Source organism: Zalophus californianus, chromosome 9, assembly GCF_009762305.2.
Source record: "Zalophus californianus isolate mZalCal1 chromosome 9, mZalCal1.pri.v2, whole genome shotgun sequence".
NCBI classification, from domain to species: Eukaryota; Metazoa; Chordata; class Mammalia; order Carnivora; family Otariidae; genus Zalophus; species Zalophus californianus.
In genome coordinates this window covers 129351883-129368644 of record NC_045603.1, presented here as the reverse complement: position 1 = coordinate 129368644, position 16762 = coordinate 129351883, and the positions used below count along the sequence as shown (strand labels likewise).

Below are 16762 nucleotides of genomic sequence, written 5' to 3'. Positions count from 1 at the left end.
AGATTTTTACCTCCTTTGCAAATATAAGTGCTTTTGTATCCCTTTCTCTCAGGATCCAGGCCCTTATACAGCATCAAAAAGCTTTGGCAACATTTACAAAAAGGGTCTTTAGTTTTAAAGGTGATCCTTCTGCACCCCTTGCCCCTCAAGATACTCATCTTTCAGGAGAGAGACCCTTTATATTCGCAGAGGGAAGGACAGGGGGGAGATAGCATTGGACCCACTGAGAATAGTCTCCATTGTTCATCTCAGTCCCTTGGAATGGGGGCAGAATTTCCTTCAGACACACTGAGTCCTAAAATTAACCCCAATTGTGCTGAATAAAAGACAAGTATTTATGGCATAGAGGGCAGTTAATAGTAATGATGGAATTTTGTAGACTCCCACTTTGCATCTTTTCTTAAATCATCATGGTAATATGAAATAAATACTATCTGACTTGATTTGCCAAGAGAAACGTATTACAAATTACTCCCTGAATATCTGGGAACCTAAAAATCCTTAATAATGGGGAATTTGGGCCTGCTTTTTAAATTTAAGTATATACACAGGACATATTAATAGAACGTGTAGAAAAGACAGATGAACTTGCCAGCAATTAGCGGAGTATGTGCTCCAAAGTATGAGTTAGGAAGTAGCCCACTCGATGTAGACGGTGTTTCTAAAACTTGGGGTGGTGACTTAGGTCCTGTAGTCGACGAGACCACCTGTGCCAGTGGTGATGGAGTACAACGGAGAGTGTTCTCAGGCGCCCGTACTATCTAAGGAAATGGGTGTAGCGTGTTAGCAGTCAGGGTATTTGAATTATTTTCTTGTTGAACTGGAGGCAAGTCTCTTACCCTGCTTCGCAGCATGGCCCCTATTGATGGAGGATAAAATAACCCCTTCTCGGGGCGCCTGGGTGGCTCAGTTGTTAAGCGTGTGCCTTTGGCTCAGGTCATGATCCCAGGGTCCTGGGATTGAGCCCCACATTGGGCTCCCTGCTACGCAGGAAGCCTGCTTCTCCCTCTCCCACTCCTCCTGCTTGTGTTCCTGCTCTCGCTCTCTATCAAATAAATAAATAAAATCTTTAAAAAATAAATAAATAACCCTTTCTCTCTGTCTTCCACTGGGAGAGACCACAATCCCAAGCATGCCAAGTGGCTTTGATTTGAGGGAAGGAAATTTGCTGTTTTTGAATCTCCGTTCTAGTCACATAGGGTCCATTCTTCATTCCAGCCAGTTAATGCCTACTTCCACCAATCTCAAGTGTGGCTCAAACTCCCATGCTCCAGAGACAAATAGGACTTGACGGATCTCTGTGAACTTGTGCAGTGAGGAGTGGCATCCACTGTGTTCCCCACCACCTTCTGTCTCTTTGGTGTGTGTGATTTATACATTTGCTCGAATCCCTTGTTCTGGGAGTCAGGGACACTGCAGAGGCGCTTACATTCTAGTGACTGTGGCCAAGCATGACACGAGGGGCTATTGCAGATGTGCTCCCCAGGTGGCAGATTCTGAGATGCAGGTTAGGAGGACAGAGTGCAAGGGGCTTCTTAGGGGTGCTCCTGGGATCAGCACCTGGAAGGAAGAGGAAGCAGCAGGGGGCGGGGAGAAGTTCTTCCCCAGGAAGCTGGGAGCTGGGACGGTCCTTCAGTTGTCCCACATCGGGTTGAGCGTGGAGCCTTAGTACCCACTCGGTGATCAGCCACTGGATGCAGGACACCCCTGGAAGGATGTGTGACCTTGACAAGAGGATTTCTTTTAGCTCAAGACAATCCCCAAAGAGGACTAGCAGCTTCGGGCCACCTTCCAGCAGCACTGCCAACAGATGGGGGAACAGGTCCTTCACCAGTTGGTGAAGGACCTGATCTGGGGGGGGGGGGGGTGCATCATACTGACCATCACTTCCGAAGGTTTAGGGGAAATGGAAAAGGAGGCTTGTAGAGGGGATCACAGCCACCAGAATACCCACAAGGTATCTTTCCTGGAAGAAGTAAGTCTGTAAAGCAAACTCGGGGAGTTTACAAGACACTGCCGTAGAAAATAGAACTTTGCATGGAATGTATGTCTAGGCAGATGGGATATTAAGGTCTGTCATCTGGCAGATTTGGAGAATATGCATCATGTCGATGCTTTGTCGGATGTCATACACAAGAATTCGTCTTCAGGGACAAAAGCTCTTGTTTGAAGGGAGGTCTATTAAGTATCAGTTCCAGAGTCACAAAGAGAAGTGACTTATTTTAAAACTTTTTATGAAAGGGGTGCCTGGGTGGCTCAGTCGGTTAAGCGGCTGCCTTCTGCTCAGGTCATGATCTCAGGGTCCTGGGATCCAGCCCCGCGTTGGGCTCCCTGCTCGGCGGGGAGTCTGCTTCTCCCTCTCCCTCTGCCCCTGCCTCCCCTTGTGCTCTCTCCTCAAATAAATAAGTACAATCTTTAAAAATCTTTTTATCGTGGACAATTTTTAGTAATATATTAGAAATATTAGGTTCAAAGGTGGGAGAAACTACAAATCTCTTACATTTATACATATCAGAAGGTCAAGGTGGATAGAGTGAGAACATTAACTGCCTTTGGGGAAGGATTTCTGAGCCATCAGCATTGGTCTGCATAGGTTTTGTGGTAGGGTTGAATAGGTATCAGCAGGACATTCCCTGATATACTTATGATTTCTCTCAAATCCAAAAAAAACCCCCGCCTTATGCATGTTTAAAGTTGCTTTCTTTTTTACTAACCAGTCTGTATCCTAAAAATCAGCTCAGAATAGTAACAAACACAGCGTATTAGTGACAGGCTCAAGTTCACATTCAAATTCGTCTCCTTTGGAACCTGGGAAGGGTTAGTCAGTCACTGTGTTCCTTAGTTACTTTCTTCCTGAGTTACAAACGGAGGTGATGGGAAAATAATTCTTTCCCCAGGGTGACTGGAAGGACGCGCCGGCCAGCACGCAGTCCGGGCTTACTGACGGCAGCCTCTTTGGCGAGCGCCCTCTGAGCTTCCAGGTTGTGTGTGATTCCGTTTCATCCCGCCCCAGCTTCTTGTTGGATCCGTGCTCTCCCGGTCATATCTCTGTCTCATCAGTAGTCTTCTGAGTTTTTCCTTTGACCACTGATGATGAGACGGAAAGGGAGAACCCCCCCCAACCCCCCGCCGCCGCCAGCATCTCACACCCTCTCCCCCCGCCCAGCATCTCACACCCTTCCTAATTCTTGCAGTGTCCCTCCGGGGCATCACTTTGGGGTGAACATCCAGAACACCTATCCTCCTCTGGTTCTTTCCTCTCCGGTACCGTCCCACAGTGGGACTGCAATGTGTCTGACTCTTCTCTGTTCCCCGCAGTGCCCAACATTGTACCCAGTGGAGCATAATTGTGGCAAAGGCATTGCAGATTCTACTTTCAGGAAGTGCACGATGAAAATATATTCTCAGGATGCGTGTGTGGGTGTGTGTGACCCCATAATCCTGCCACATACCCCACTTGGCTCTCTGTTTCTCTCGCTGTCTATAGGAGGACATGTCGCAGTCCTGTTCCAGCACATTCTACACAGACCTCTGCTTGTTTTCAAGCATTTTCCTTTCTGGAAGATCATTGAGCCAACTTGAGCTGCCTCTCGTGTCATCTGGCAGTTATGTGTTCTCCTGAGAGAGGAGCGGCACGCTGAGAAAATTTGGCATTTTGATTAGGACTTAACTTTTATGAAGCACTGTCTTGGCAGCCAGCCCCTTTCACCAGTGAACTAGCTACACCATTAAAAAAAAAAAAAAAAAGTGTGAACTTTCAAGGAGTCTAAATGTGGAGAGGAGCTCTATATGTTTTGATTCCAAGTCATCAGGTCTTTTTATGACTCATCTTTTCGGAACGAGATTCAACCATAGTAGTTTGCCACTTATTGCCTGTCACTCCCGACCTCATGGAAGACTAGTCAGTGACCGTGCTTTTAGGCCTCTGGCATTGTTCGGTGTTCGATCTAAAGGCTCTTTAGATAAGAGATAACCTACTTAGGGAAACGTTTCTTTTAAGCAAGGGTTATTTATAAAAGAAGATAAAACATGAATGCCTGATGTTAAATGAGAGTATCCTACTAAAGTTTTCAAACACCAGTTGAAGGGTTGCCTGGGGTATAACAGGTCTTTATACTATGAAAACTTTTCTCCTGAGCCAGTGCAAGCTAAAAATGAAAATAGCTGCTTCAGTAGGCTTGTTCTGGCTGCCCACATGGCCCCCATGATGACCAGGACTGTTCCACGAGGGCAAAGGATGCGGTCTTTTTCACCAAGAGGCTGGTTGTATTTGTATATGTACTTTGTTTTTCTTGTAAGGAAGTCTGCCTCTGAACACTTTTTAATGCAAGGCAGAGCTAGAATGAGAACAGACTGGCCAAATCACAAAATGCTCGAGTAAGAGGATACATTGCGAACGTGTTTTTTTTTTCCCTTTGGAACTTAAGAAGAATGGCTGCAATGGAAAACAAGGCAGCACATCTTGGCCAAGTTGGGAGGGTGGTTTTGGAACTTACCGCCTTCGTCGGTGATATGGATTCAGGAGAAAAGTTTCTAGAAGAATTTGGAGACATTCATAAATGATAGCTGTCCAAGGGGACAAAAGAAGCTTTGGGTGTAGGGTTCCCTATATTCTTAACCCCTGCAGGCTGGGATCTGGAGCACACATCTCACGAAACGCCAGGGACGCATGGCTGCCTCCTGCCCGCGTGCTTGGGTTCTATTTCTGCAGGTGGCCCTGCAGCCTGCAGACCTCCTGGGGCTTCCTCTAGAAGAGAAGTTGACTGCCTGCTTGAAAAGAGTGGGAAACTCTTAATACCCATGACTCTGAAGGGACTTGGTAATGCACACGCTTCTTTGAGGGCGGATTAGAAGCACCCCAAATCCCGAGGCATACCTCCCGTTTTTATCTCTAACTTGAGCCAAAGCAATGATCCAGATTCATTACCGAGCATTTGGAGATCTACTATTCAGTGAACTGTCCTGCAACCCTCCCTTCTTCCCAAGCTAACAAACGTCATAGCCCTGCAGCCACAGAACAAGCCTGTGATCAGACAGCAGTTGCCGGCTCCCCATCACCTGATCACCCGCTTCCTTCTCCAAAGCCTTTGATTGTCTTTTGGCCTCACCCATTTGTCATGGAATAAGAAGGCAGAGCAAGCAGTGGTGAACACTGTCTGCGTGGCTAGGTTAGGTGAAGTCCGGGTCATACACAGCAATCGGACACAGAAGGGGCTGGGTGATTCCACAGAGAGGAAACAGAACCGAGGATGGAAAAGAGAAGCAGGGGCACCTGGGTGGCTCCGTGGGTTAAGCGTCTGCCTTCCGCTTGGGTCATGATCTCAGGGTCCTGGGATCAAGCCCCACATGGGGAGGGGGGGTTCCCTGCTCAGCAGGGAGCCTGCTTCTCCCTCTGCCCCTCCCCCTGCTCATGTCTCTCTTTCTCTCAAATAAGTAAATAAAATCTTAAAAAAAGGAAAGAAAGGAAGGAAGGAAGGAAGGGAGGAAGGAAGAAAAAGAAAGAAAAGGAAGAAAAGAAAGGAGAAGCAGACTGGTCACCAGTGACCCCCGTCTTCCTTTCCATTTCCTTACCCTCCCTGAGCCCACAACTTGCTGGTCAAAGCAGCCATTTTACGACAGAGTTCAAATTGCTTTTATAAAAGTTGGATTCAGTAAACCCTTACTAAACGCCTGCTGCACACTGGAACAGGTAGATGACGAGTACAACGCGGGGTTCCTCTTTCCAGAGCTCGCAGTTCGGCGGCACACGTGAAGGTCTGGGTCAGCGCGACGGGCTCATGGGGGGTCTGGGAGGGCGCTGGATGGCAGGCGCGCAAGGTGGCTCCGTCTTAGGCCTTCTTCACATTACTGCTGGCGGACGGAAGTTGCAGGCAGGCCAGGAGCCCAGCAGTGATCCTTTGAAGCTTTGATTCCTTTTTTTTTTTTTTTAAGATTTTATTTATTTGACACAGAGACAGACACAGCGAGAGAGGGAACACAAGCAGGGGGAGTGAGAGAGGGAGAAGCAGGCTTGATGCGGGGAGCCTGATACGGGGCTCGATCCCAGGACTCTGGGATCATGACCTGAGCCGAAGGCAGACGCTTAACGACTGAGCCACCCAGGTGTCCCCGAAGCCATGATTCTTTAGATCTGTCATCAAAACTGGGTGTACATCTCGTTCCTCACTGGTTGGTTGGTGTCGCTTTCCAGCCAGAAGTACAGGGTTCAGTTAGCCCTGGTGAAAACTCACCACAGTGACGGGCTAGAGAGAACCATAATGAAGCCCCTACCCCAGTCTGTGGGGAGCGCCGTGGGCGCTTACGGTCTCCCGGCGGGGAGTGCCGAGGTCAGCACAGCCCGGAGAGCCCTCTCGGGGACTGCATGGAGGCCCAAGGTGACGTGCTTCTCTAGGCCCCTGTTCGGCTTCAGCTGCGGGGCTGGGAGCGTCTCTCATCAGCTTAGGTCAGTGAAGCCTTGCTCAAGTGTCTGGAAGGTCATTTTGGTGTGTGGAAAAAGCCAGTGTGAGGGGCACCTGGGTGGCTCAGTGGGTTAAGCGTTTGCCTTTGGCTCAGGTCATGATCCCAGGGTCCTGGGATTCCAGTCCTGTGGGGAAAAATCCTTGCTCAGCGGGGAGCCTGCTCCTCCCTCTATTCCCCTCCCCACCTGGTGCTCTCTCTCTCACACTCTCGCTCTCACAAATAAATAAATAAATAAAATCTTAAAAAAAAAAAAAGCAAATATGAACATCAAATCACACTCTACTCTACCAAAACAAATACTCTAGGCTGCCCACCTAAGAGATTGGCAGTTGAGAGATCTCAAGAATATTTTTAGCCATCATAATCTTGTTTATGATTTTCGTTTTTTGGTCTGGAATAGAGATGAATTCTACAAGTTCTTCTTTCTCTCTCACAAGGAGTTGCCACATTGTCTTAATCTGCAGTTAAGCCAAATTTCTTTTTTTTTTTTAATTTTGTTTATTTAAGAGAGAGAGCACACGTGCGCACAAGCAGGGGAAGGAACAGAGGGAGAGAGACAAGCAGACCTCGTGCTGAGCATAGAGCCTGACGTGGGGCTCAATCCCACAATCCTGAGATCATGACCTGAACCAAAACCAAGAATTAGTCACTTAATGGACTGAGCCACCCAGGCACCCCAAGCCCAGTTTCTTTGTTTAAATGAAAAACAAAACAAAGGGTGCCACATCGGGTTCCATGCTGAACATGGAACCTGCTTGAGATTCTCCCTCTGCCCCTCTCCCCACCCCCTGCTTGCACTCTCTCTCTAAAATAATAAACAAATCTAAAAAACAAAAAAACAAAAAAACAAAAGAAAAAAGCTTCAGAACTTAATTCAGCATTTTTTTAAGGTAGGTGTTTAGTATGAGTATTTTAGGCTTCCTCCATTTTTTGTGTAGCCAAATGTTTTTTTCCTCTCTACATTTTCTCTTGAAATGAAACTCCTGTCCCAAATCTGCACCTCTGTAGGCATATCTAGGACTGTTGACTTTCAGAACTGTTGGTAACATTTGCTATAAAAGTCTGTCATCCAGGGGTGCCTGAATGGCTCAATGGGTGGAGCACCAACTCTTGATTTGGGCTCAGGTCATGGTCTCGGGGTCTTGAGTTCAAGCCCCATGTCGAGCTCCAAGCTCAAGGCAGAGTCTGCCTGAGATTTTCTCTTTTCCTCTCCCTCTGCCCCTCCCCCTGCTCATGCTCTCTCTCTCTCAAATAAATAAAATCTTTTTAAAAATTTAAAAATAAAATCTTAAAAGTCTGTCATCTAGCTTATCTGGTTGTTCCTCTCAGAGCTCCGCTGGGACTAGGTAGACAGTTCTTCTGTCATTTTCATGTAGGAGTGGACAGACATCTGCAAGACCAGGACTTTTGTCCTCCTCATGGGAGACATGTATAGCATCCGTTACAATTACTTTAGTAGACTTAGTGTTTTGAATTTTCTGGTTTGAATATAATAGAAATTATTTCTTCACAATTATAATATACACATTAGGGTAGAAATATATGTACTCTCACATTTTTAAACGAAATGGTGTTTCCCTTGGAGACTTACAGACATTACCTGAAGTTAGCATGGCGGGGTAGAAGCGGGGGGAGGTATGGTTTTCTAGCATGGCGGAGCAGAATGGTTTTCTAGAGAGTTCTTATAGATCTGGAGATTGATAGCCCAAATTGGTACATTAAAAACACCATTCATAGAAAGGGAATTTAAGGGGCGCCTGGGTGGCTCAGTCGTTGGGCGTCTGACTGTACACCTAACCAAAATAGATTGGGTCGTGATCCTGGGGTCCTGGGATTGAGCCCCGCATTAGGCTCCCTGCTCAGCAGGGTGGCCGGCTTCTCCTTCCACCACTCCCCTTGCTTGTGTTCCTTCTCTCGCTTTGTCTCTCTCTGTCAAATAAATAAAATCTTTTCTTTTAAAAAAAAAAAGGGAATTTAAAAAAAAATTTCGCTGTCAGCCTATTTCCTTCCAAATACTAACACAGTTCTTCAATTCCCTTCTTCATTTCTGATCTACTTAGTTCTTTGGGACTAAGTTAGCAAATGCCGCTTCCAAAAGGCCCACCGGCGAAGCAGGGACCACCACTGCCAGGGCTCCCTCCCTCCTCCACGGGGGGCCACGAGGCCCCTGCCTTCCTTGTTGTTGTTTTCACTCTGTGACAGCTCTATTGAGGTATCACGCACATACCAGACAGTTCACCCGTGTAAAGTATGCCCGTCGGTGGTTTCTAGTAGATTCCCAGAATTGGGCAACCATCATCACAATCACATTTAGAATATTTTCTCCACCCCCAGAGAAACCCCTGCACCCAGTAGCAGTCACTTCCTGTTTCCTCCAACTCCCTCAGCCCCGAGCAAACACTCACCTGCTTCCTGGCTCTATCAACTTGCCTATTCTCAGTGCCCTGCTTTTCATGCTCTGCCTCTTCGCCAAGGCCCGTGTCTTCCTCTTGCCTTCCTCTTGTCTGAGGAGTCTGCAGCACCAGCATCTCCGGGGAACTGGAGGAGTAGATAGGAACCCTCTCACACAAGGGCACGCACCCCTTTTCTGGCCCTGAATACCCTGCTCCCTTGCCCTTGGCACTGCGGCTTTTCTTGGTTTCTGCCTTCTCTCCTCCCCCAGGTGTAGGCAGAGGGGGGTTCATGTGGAGGGCAGCTTCTTGTTTGGGGAATTAGGCAGCAGACGGAGCCCACAGCTCTTTTTGGCTCTGCCCCTTAGGTCAGCAGTGCAGGCCAGTCCGAGCACAGACACGGTGCGTGGGGATACACACCAGCCTCACGGCCTGTATGTACTCCAGCCTCTAACTCCAGGGAGAGACCTCAGATGGGTTGGGGATGCAAGAATCTGAGTCTTCCAGGACCCAGGCCTCTGATCTTGAATAAGTATGTAATTAGAAACAGAAATGAATCGAATAAAACAAAAAAGCAAGAACAGACTAGTCGTAGTCTTGGCCACTCTACTGAGTAGTCATAGGACCCTTGGGGTCATTTCATTGCCCCTGAGCCCAGTGTTCACATCTTCCAGTGAGGGAGCGGGGCTGATTGATCTGTGTGTTTTGTCTTTCAGCCTATGGGTCCTACAACCTGTCCAAGAACACAGAATGGTTGTGTAGGAGCTGCCCTTTCTAAGCCCATTTTCCAAATGCCATCTTACATTGGGATTTCTTGCTCAGAGGTTGGATTAGATCTGTGGGGCTTATATACTCTGTTCATAGTTTCTGCCCCTCACTCAGTGTGGGAAGTTGGCATGTGTCTTAAGCTGAAGGTGTGTTGCAGGCCAGTTGCCCATTTAATTCTGCTGTCTGTACACCTAACCAAAATAGATTATCTAAAAATCTTGTGCATAGCCCTATTGAAACACTGAGTTGGGAAAGGCAAAGTAGGAGGAGGAGGGAAGAGAGCGTTAATTTATTTCCTTAGACATTTTGTTTGGTTATGGTTGTTATCATCACGTCATCCTAACAACATCGTGATGGTTGTAATTATTAACTACAGGGACCTTTGTTATGCTAAGAGCCCTAATGATTTTTAGACTTGCAAGTTTTTTTCCGTTGAATCACTGAGCTAAACTACTCTGCATGGATAGGAGAAACATTTGAAATGTCTTCGGGTGAGTCTGGGAAAGCAGGAGAGTTAGGAGCGTGTGTGCTGAATGGACGGGGGGCAGGATGGTCTGGCAAGAATAAGGTGTATAGAGAACAGAAGAGGCAGGAATGCCCTACACCATCCATGGTGACCCTCCAGATGATCCCACCAGTCTTCAAGAAACTCTAGAAAAATCACAATATGAATGGTGTCGCTGGATTTCATATGAAGCTTTCCTGTTCTGGTTGCCAGAGGGACAGAGCAGACAGACGTGTGAAGGGGCAGCCGACATTTTGGTCCCACGACAAGACCACCTGTAAGCTCTGTAGGTGGTCTGGGGGGGGCATCGGCTATATGAGGCTCCTCTTTAAGTGTGAAGTCTGGTAGAGCTGGAAACCTGGATGATGAACAACTGTAGTTGAGAATTTAAATGAGGAGCTGATTCTACATTTTAAATTGCTCTGAAATCCCACCTCCTCCTCTCTCTTCCCATCACCCCTGCTCTGCTTTAGGTGACCTTGACGTCTCGTCCAGATTGCTTCCCACATTCGATATTTCCCACGTGATAGGCAACGTGATCTCTCAAACACAGATCTGCCTACCCCGTGTCCCTTTGTGTTTGACTCTCACCCACTTCTTTCAGATTACTGGCAGATATCATTTCTTCGCCCAAGTGTCCAGGGCAGACCCCTTCCCCAAAAGTGTGGATTAATACACATTTCCTTAATACCCTGTAGTCACCTCATTGGAGCCATTTCCAGACTCTGAAGTAACTACCTCTTTTCTTATCTAACACCCTCATTAGATGATCAAGTAGACAGCAAGAACATTATTTACACTGTTATATTTACATTGCCTGATGCTTAGTAGATGCTCAAATATTTGAATGTCTGATTCAGTAGATGCTATGGAGTCGGCTGGAGGTGTGGTGACCACGAAGGATAGGTCAAATGTGGCCATGCGGAGACAGGCACTGCTGACATGAAAAGGCACAGGAGATGGCAGGTGGTTTGATGTGATTAGAGCATAGAGCAAGAGTTGGGAGACCACAGCCTGTAGGTCAACTCTGGCCCCCCATCTGTTTTTGTAAATAAAGGTTTATTGTAACAAAGCTAGGCTTGTTCATTAACACACTGTCTATAACTTTCACACTACATGGACGGAGTTGAGTAGTTGTCACCATAAAGCTTGCAAAGCCCAAAATATTTACTCCCTGCCCTTACAGAAAAAGTAACCATCCCTGGAATAGAGGAGAAAGGGGAGAGTAGTAGGAGATGAAATTTGAAAAGTAGGTAGGGCCAGATACTGGAATTCTCAGAATAAAGTGTAAATTCCTTAGTCACATGTTCTGTAGATGATGGTACTGGGTTTTTTTATTTTTATTTTTTTAAAAGATTTTATTTATTTGTCAGAGAGAGAGACAGCACAAGCAGGGGGAGTGGCAAAGGGGTAAGCAGGCTCCCTGCTGAGCAAGGAGCCTAATGTGGGACTTGATCCCAGAACCCTGGGATTATGACCTGAGCCAAAGGCAGATGCTTAACTGACTGAGCCACCCAGGCATCCCCGTACTGGGTTTTTAAAAACCCATTTCTCTTTCCCTTGGTCCAGCACTCAATAAAAAGTACTCAGTCAGAAACACTTTATGCCCATTTTCCCTCATGGTACCCTGCCCCTCCTCTAATGCCCCTCACACTGACCTTGTTCTTAGAGAGAATAGTGAAGCTCTCAGGGACTATCCACTGCTAGGTATGCAGACTGATCAAATTACACAGACCTAGTTAATATGAACCTGCTCTAATTTCAGCTGGAGAAAAAGTATTCTTAAATTCAGTCTTTCCTCTCCCCCACCCCCCCCAAAAAAAATCTCAGGAAAGGTGGAGCAAAAAGATAAGCTAGGAGCTAAAATTAAAATCTTAGGGCATATTGTTTCAAAAGTTGACATTTTAAAAAGAAGGGTATACAAAACCTGATCACAAAGAAAGGAAAACGACAAGCCAATCTGTCTTGTAATACAGATGCAGAAATTCTAAACGAAATATTAGCAAATCAAATTCAGCGATGTATAAAAAAGATAACATCACGACCAGACTGGACTTGTTCCAAGAATGCAAGGTTGGTTTAATGTTTGAAAATCAATCATTGTAATTCAGTTCATTAACAGAAGAAAAGAGGAAAAGTATATAATCATGCCTCCTCAGCCTCCTCAGCCAGATCATTCTTTCTGTGGGGAGTTGTCCAGTGCGCTGTAGGCCACAGAGCACTCCACCCACTAGATGCTGGTGACACCCACCCAGTTGTGACAACCAAAAGTGTCTCCAGACATTGCCAAATGCCTTGTGAAAGGTAATGTCACCCCTAGCTGAGGATCACTCTAATACATAAAGAAAATGATATGACAAAATTCAAAACCCATTCATTATATTAAAACCAACATACTCAGCTACTCAGCAAACTAGGAATAGAAGAAAATTTTCTTAATCTGATAAAAATCATTTTTTTTTTTAAATCTACAACAGGGGCGCCTGACTTGGTTCAGATGATGGAGTGTGGGACTCTTGATCTCAGGGCTGTGAGTTCACGCCCCAGTTTGGGGGTAGACTTTACTTAAAAATAAATAAATAAATAAACAATAAAACTTAAAAAAAAAAACCCTATGGCAGACATTATACTTAATGGAGAAATATTGAAAGCTTTCTCTCTGATATTGGGACCAAGACAAAGATGCCATTTCTATTCAGCTGACTTGAGAACCCAGCCAGTACGATAAGGCACATGAAAAAAATGAATGGGTCACAAAAGGAATGGAAAGGAGGAAATAAAAATCTCTCATTTATAGACACCATTGTGTATGTAGAAAATTGAAAAGAATCTACAAATAAACTGTCTAGCTTACACAGCAAATTGGCTGAATTTACTTATTACAAGATCAGTGTACTTTATATTTCTATATATGAGCAGCAATTAGAAAAATTTTAGAGTGGCACCATTTAGGGATGCCTGCTGATTCAGTCGATGGAGCATGCAACTCTTGATCTCTGGGTCGTGAGTTTGAGCCCCACGTTAGGTATAGAGTTTACTTAAAAAAAAAAAAAAAACTAAAAATTTTAAAAAAATTTTTAAAAAGTGACAACATTTATATTAGCTTCAAAAAACATTAAATACCTAAGAAGACATATAATGACAACTGCATAAAATCTCAGACTTGACACTCTAAGACATTCTTGAGGAAAGTTGAAGAACCAAATCAATGCCTATCTAACGTTAGTGCATCAGTATTTCCCAGAGTATGTGTTAATGCACAGACCGGAGGCCCTTAATGCTTTTGATCCAGCAGATCTGAGGTAGGGCCCAAGAATTTGTAGTTCTAGGTGCTGTGCCGAGGTTCTGCAGTTGCTGGTGAAAGGCCCACAGCTCGAGAGCCACTAATCTAAGTAAGTAAGGGTGTATACCATATTCGAGGATTCAAAAAACACTGGAAAATTCAGTTCTCCTCAGTTTGAGGAACTTCTGTTGGTCCCGAAGTCCCAGCAGAGGGTGTGTGTGTATCTGGGTGTATGGAAAGTGACAAGCTGAATCTAAAATTTACATGGAAATAAAAAGGGCCAAAAGAGCTAGCACAGACTTAGAGAAAAACAGCAAAACTGGAAGGCTTTAAACTGCCAGATTGCGAGATTTATAATAATTAAAACAGTGTTTCAGGGGTACCTGGGTGGCTCAGTTGGTGGCACGTCTGCCTTCGGCTCAGGTCATGATCTCGGGGTCCTGGGATCGAGTCCCGCATCCGGCTCCCTGCTCAGCAGGGAGTCTGCTTCTCCCTTTCTCTCTGGCCCTGAACCCGACCCCAGCCCTGCTCATGCTCTCTCTCACTCGCTGTCTCTCCCTCTCAAATAAATAAATGAAATCTTTAAAAAAACAAAACTGTTTAATTGGTATACGAATAGACAAGTAGACAGACAGATAAGAGAATTCATAAACAGACCCAACATGTCCAAGGGGACCTGTAAGGGAGAAAGGACGGTCTTTCCAAGGCATGGTGCTAGAACAATTGGGTATCACTTTAGAAAACAAAGACTCTTGACCTCATACCATACACAGAAGTTCCTTCCAGATGAATTGTAGCACTGAATAGCAGAAGTCTATCCGACCAGAATGCCTATCCAATGTTAGTGCAGTGAATAGCAGCGAATAGCCAGTGAATAGCAGAAGATATTTGCAACAAATACATCCAACAAATGATGTCTATCTAGTACGTGTAGTACTATATTTTTTAAAAGACAACTTGATAGAAACAGGAACAGGCAGCACTTCATAAGAGGATCTCCAAATAGCCAGCTAAGTATTATAAAAAAAAAAAAAAAAGTGCAACACTGCTTTCTTGGGAGCGGATGGAAAATCACAACGGGACACTGGTGCGTGCCTGCCATGGAAGGAGAGCCAGTAGGCCTGTGGGCAGGGGCGCGCCTGGGACAAGCACTTGGGAGAGCTGTTTGTTGTGTCTACCAAAGCAACCTGGGACCCTGCAGTGGCATGTGGCTTTATACCTGGCGGGTGTGTGTAGCTGCTTCTCCTTAGCTGTCCTCAGCTCTGTCTGCTGACCCAGCCCATGCCATTCCATCTGTCTGCCCACTGAACCTGGCTGTGGGCAGTCACCTTGCCCAGAGTCCTCCTGCCTTCAGGATTAAACTAATATAGCCAAGCTGGCTTGAGAAATTTGCACGTATGCTTGGGTTAATCATACCAAAAACAAAGGAATGCCTTAAACCATCTCTAAATTTGTAAAGCCTGCTGGCTCTCTGATGGGCCTGGGAGTCAGGTGCTTTGGGTGGGTGGGCATTTGTGTAACCTCTCAGATCCCAATGTGAAAAGCATTCTCCTGCACCACCTAGGTCAACAATTTTTTTTCTTTTTCTTTTTTTTCATTTTATTTTAAGTAGGCTCCGCGCTGAGCGTGGAACCCAACGTGGGGCTTGAACTCATGATCCTGAGATCAAGACCTGAGCTGAGATCAAGAGTCAGATGCTTAACCGATGAAGCCACACCCAGGTGCCACCCACCCACCCCACGCCCCTGCTGGGGTCAGCTGTTAATCACGTTTGCTTCTACCACTTTTTTTGTTGTTTTATCAAAGTTTGCACTCATAGAGGGTCAAGTAGTTTCACAGGGTTATGAAAAGCACCCTCCTCCCATTTCCTACTCACTAGAAGACATGACTTTTTTCTTTTAAGATTTTATTTGAGAGAGAGGGAGCAAGCAAGAGAGAGAGAGAGAGAGCACGAGCAAGGGGGGTGCAGAGGGAGAGGGAGAAGCAGACTCCCCGCTGAGCAGGGAGCCCGATGCGGGACTCGATCCCAGGACCCTGGGATCATGACCTGAGCCAAAAGCAGACGCTTAACCGACTGAGCCACCCAGGTGCCCATAGAGGACACAGTTTTTAACTCACCCTGTTTCTTTGTTATTTGACTTCACACCCTCCCACTGCCACTATCAACATTTTACTATATATCTTTATCCTTTCGGTATTTCTTGTGTGGGGGTAAATATTAAGTATGCATATATTTAAGTCAAATTAAGAAAGCTCCATTTTTCCATCTGCATTTTTTCCACTTAGCTTTATATTCTTTTGAAAACACCGTTTATAATATTCCATCTGTGAAGGTGCCTTGATTTGTTTAACCACATCCTTATTGTTGGACATTTTCGGTGGTTTCTTGTTTTGCTTGTTTTCTTGCTACTATGAATGTGAATATAATTCATATGTCTGTGTGTGTATGTGTGCTTATTACTATAGGCAAATAGATTCATAGATATATGCCTTTTCTCATAACTTTAGTCTTCTGTGGTTAATAACTGTGCAGGTTTTATTTGCTTGCTTCGCATTTGTTCACTGCACCGTTGACATCCTGGGGATGTCGCCAGCGTCCTGGGATTCCCTTTGGCTTTCTCTCATTCTCTCCTGGTCCCCAGCTCCCATGTCTTGGTTTACTCCTTTGTCTAGGGGAGCAACCCCACTCCCCTACCACCCTGCAGAAGCTTCGTGAGAAAGGCATACATGGGAGATCCATTGTGTAGACCTCACCTGTCTAAAAAGCATCTTTATTTTACCACTGCCTTAATTTGGTTAGGCATAAAATTCTAGTTCTCAATTCACTCAGAATTTTGAAGGAATCATGATGTTGTTTTCTGGCTTCTGATATCACTGCCGAGAAGTCTGTTGCTGTTTCGATTCTTGGTCTTTTGTTTTGTGACCTGATGTTCACTCTGGAAAGATTTTGGGATCTTGGTCTTCAGCATCCTGAGATTTCAGTGATGTGCCTTGACATAGGTCTGTTTCATTCTTGTTCATTATGTTGTTCTAATGGTAACTTTTCCATATGGAAGCTCAGAGCCTTCAGTTGAGAGGCCTCTCCTTGAATTCCTTTACTTATTTTGATACTCTCTTCCCCTCTACTTTTCTGATTTATTTTTCTGGATCTCTCATTATCAGATGTTGGCCTCCCATACTTATTCTCTAATTTTCTTGTCTTCCCTGTTTTTTTTTAATTGTCTATTTGTTTTACTTTACTCATTTCTCTATCTTTTAGGCTTTGATTTCATTTTTCAGTTCTGCTGTCCTAGTGTTAATTTCTAAGAGCTGTTTTTGGTCCTCTGGGTTTTTGTTTTAAGAGCATTCTATTCTTGA

General features: G+C 45.3%; 1 protein-coding gene across 1 annotated transcript in view; it reads left to right on the top strand.

The window, feature by feature from the left end:
• PROSER2 (proline and serine rich 2) overlaps positions 1-16762 on the top strand; it is a 45152-nt gene that overhangs the window by 21708 nt on the left and 6682 nt on the right. The window lies entirely within an intron of this gene.